The sequence below is a fragment of the Diadema antillarum genome, unplaced genomic scaffold (genome assembly GCF_040938485.1).
Source record: "Diadema antillarum isolate AM-2024a unplaced genomic scaffold, OU_Dant_1.0 seq00000445_RagTag, whole genome shotgun sequence".
Lineage (NCBI taxonomy): Eukaryota > Metazoa > Echinodermata > Echinoidea > Diadematoida > Diadematidae > Diadema > Diadema antillarum.
The window spans coordinates 1,294,045-1,297,959 of NW_027271419.1; the positions used below are offsets into that span (position 1 = coordinate 1,294,045).

General features: G+C 38.4%; 1 long non-coding RNA gene across 1 annotated transcript; it reads right to left on the minus strand.

Moving 5' to 3' along the window:
- Nucleotides 1–2,162: 2,162 nt before the first annotated feature.
- Nucleotides 2,163–3,661, minus strand: LOC139732715 (uncharacterized). Its single transcript, XR_011711044.1, has 3 exons — nucleotides 3,537–3,661; nucleotides 2,936–3,080; nucleotides 2,163–2,215 (listed from the first exon to the last, which is right to left on the minus strand). It is a non-coding gene; the product is annotated as an uncharacterized lncRNA (long non-coding RNA).
- Between the last annotated feature and the right edge of the window lie 254 nt (nucleotides 3,662–3,915).

Here is a 3,915-nt window from a genome sequence, read left to right on the forward strand (position 1 = left end):
TACACCATATCTTGCCTATAATGCTTTTGGATCTGGAGCACAAAAGTTTCTCCCATCTTCCCTTGCCCCCCCCCCCCCCCCCCCCCCTCGACCACATGCTCAACATGAACAACCTTGGGACCCTACCCACTAAGGATGATCCCAACCAAGTTTGACTGAAATCTGGACTCCGGTTTGAAGAAGATGGACATGTGTTTTTTCCCCTTGGCCCCCACCACCGAAACTTGGGTCTTTCCATGAACAAACTATATTCTTTATAGATAAATGTATAGATCTACAAATAGCATTGTTTTGGGGTCTGGAGAAGAAGATTTTTAAAGATTACCCCCTTTTTCCCCTTGGGGCCGTCCCCCTGGGCCACATGCTCCACATGAACAACTTTTGGTCCCTACCCCCTAAGAATGATCCCTACCAAGTTTGGTTGATATCCGCCCACCAGTTCTTGAGAAGAAGATGAAAATGTAAAAGTCTATGCACGGCGCATGACGAACAAAAAGCGATCGATCGCAATAGCTCACTCAAGCCTTTGGCTCAGTTGAGTTTAAAATAGACACAATGAACATTACCCACTTCACTAGCAGTTGTTAAGACCACATTTTGAAAATAGTAAAGGGATCGACCAGTCTCTGTCCTAAAAATAGATCAATTTTTTTTTTTCACCAGAAAGCCATTTCCTGACTAAAGGCAGTTTATTGTTACTGATATTTGATCATCTAATATTCAAATTAAATATCAACTAGCACTAATTGACAAAAAACTTCTTCAAATGGGAGCAATTTGAAACAGTTAACCAAAATAAAACTAACAATTATACCTCAAATGACCTTGTTTTTTTACTTTTGAGGCTTTGACCCTGTCATGTGACTTCAAAGTGTGTCATAAGGGGAAAGTTACCATAGTGCACCTATTATCCAAGTTTGGTTATGATTGAAGTTCAAAAAAGTTACTGAAACTGTAACAGATGGACACATGGAAGGAAGTATGGATGAACATACAGAATTTGGATCGTTATGTGTCATCACAATATTTGGTGAATACTGCCAGTTATTTGGGAAAATAAAATCTTCCCTATAATAAGGTTGTTTTCAGGGCAGCTTGAAGTTTCAAAACAAACTCTTTTCATCGACGAGCCCTGTTCTACTTTTAGTGTTGAAGTGCTGCAGTACGTCCTGGTAACAGCTTCATGTTCAACTACAGATGAGCCTGATGAGGCTGACTCTTCAACAAGAATGTAAGTTCCAACTTCAGAGGAGCATTTAATGTATCTCAAAAGAGGAAAAAGCAAGGATATGTACGTAGGCCTATACACCGATGGTAGCTGTCTCTTCTCGTTGGGCTTCTAATCTAACGTTGGAATTGTGTTCAGTCAGGGGCTTGGTGGGAGCTGCAACTACTCTCTCTCTGCCTGAGTTGATGAGTGGTGTCATAGCTCCTCAAGGTCTCCAAACGATACTCAATGAATCGCGAGATCCTTGTCATACAGGTACTCCTGAAATATAAGAATGCATTGTAGGTCAAAGCTTTTTCTCGAGTCTCAACAAATTTCACTTTGGCACAGAGTTGACTATAACTGATGAAGATCTGATAGCAGTAGAAATACATGTAGTGGCATTCTTATGGAAGAAAACGAGAATAGGTTTATAATAAATGAACGGCGCAACTGGCATGTTGGAGCTTACGTTACATTACGTTACGTTGGAGTTTACGTACATCCAACCTAAGTCATGGAATCAGACCAATCTGCACACAAAATTTATTAGACATCTATGAACATGTACATCAAAGATTATCAAAAGCCCCCACATTGCCTGTATATTTGCCCAATGATTTAATTAAGACATAGATGCAATTAATTTCCCTGTAAAGGCCCTTTTTTTTGGGGGGGGGGGGGGGGCTCATGACCATATCCTGAACAACTTTGGGTCCTTGCCCCCTAACTAAACAAGGATGATCAACTCCTAGTATGGTTGAATTCTGTCCACTATCTCTGGAGAAAAGTTGAAAATGTTCAAGTTTTTGCAAGCTAGATGAATAAGATACCATGTATGTCACTTAAGCTTTCTGCTAAAGAGGGCTAAAAAGTTGTAGATCACATAAACTTATGAGTATAAACTTACATATCCTTGTGCACCTTGTGTGGTGTCTCACAAAGTGGGGTACTGCTGCATCGCAACTGCCTTGGCTTCAACGCGTCTTTTGCTCACTACTTGGGTATCTGAATTTAAAAAGGAAGCAAGAAGAATGTTAATCATATTCTACGAAGCAAATATATAACATCAAAAAATTGACCCTCATTTCAATCTTTTAAGGGGCTGAACTATTTTCATGTTTTTTTTTTTCTTGGCATTAATTTCTATTGCTATTCAGTACCGCTGTTTCAAGTACATTTATTCATGTGCTTCTTACACCAAATATCAGTTAATACAAATGAAAATTTCATGCAGATGGGTTAAGTGTGAATGTGCACAGTTAGTAGAAAAATACAAGATGTGATTATCCATCGAACTTTATGGCAAATCAATTTCCATTTTTTTTATTCATCATTATTATAATTATATCATAAGTATTAGGACTATTATCATTTACATGTGGCCCAATGGGGCTACCAAGAAAATAAGTCAGCGCGGAGTCTTGTAGGTACACTCTGTTTACATGTTTCATACAAGTATATCAGTCTTTATTTTTAAATCTATAACCATCACTTCATTTACAACGTTATACTTACCGGTCCCTTCATTTTATTTTTTATTTTTTTTATTTTTTTTTTTTTTTGGGGGGGGGGCACATTTTAGACTGTTATTCTCTATATTTGAGAAGACAAAAACAAAAGTGAACAGGCAAATTAGATGGTGCTATATTGCATGGAAATGTATAGTACAAGACATGACAATGGGAAACTGGTTTTCCAGACCAGTATTCAAACAATTGAACTTACGCTGTACAGTTTTCTGCTTCCATTATCAACAAGAAATATGCTACGATGATCTGGATAAGCAGGTGTCTCCTTGGAGCAGTCAGAACTCCTTCCATCAGCTATTGAAGTATCTCCTCCCCCTTGGAGTGATGTGTGTGTTGAATTCCTGGGCAAATAAGTAAAATTTAAAGGTTTTACAAATCATACAAATTATGGCATGAGGATAATAGGTCCCTCCAGTTTACATTATAAACTTGAAGTGCAAAATCATTTAATATACATATTTGCCATAAGCAACGTTCAGCTCTACTTACACAACTCAAGACTGACCATAACATGGTTTTCACTTCTGTCGATACAGCAAGTACACATTTTTCTTAAATACGAGTACAAACCTCTCAAGGCTTTCATTTTCAGAGAGGACAGCTCCAAAACTGCTCCATGAAGAATAATTAATACTTGAAAATCATTTCTTCAAACAAAACAAAACCAACAAAGCTTTCAGTCTCTTAATGTAGCCTCTTATGTAATTACTGAGACTCTAGAATGTAAAATAAATGTGAATCAATTTCAAACTAGTCTCCCTTCATTAATCATCGTGGAAAACAACAGAATAGCTTACAGCAGGGTTAGTGCAATGGAAGTCCATATCTCAGAGGCTCCTTCGCTGATGTTGGCCCGGTGTTTCCAGCATTCGTCAACCCTGCATTCAATGGCTAGTCGTTGGCCACATCTGTTACATGTACTTCTTCAACCTGGTGATCTGCACCCTCGTGGTGCGACAGAGACTGTACAGCTATCAATCTGTCTTCGTTCTCCAAATGATGACCCCTATACCGAGTTCCTTTAAATCACCATCACTCCCGAAGAACTGTCATGTTACGTCTTTTTATCTGGAGGAAAGCATGAAAACACAATGTTCAGAAATGGATTTAGAACTCATCTCCACAAGACAATATGCAGTTCCGTTTTGTCCACACAAATACTAAGTGTGCATCAAT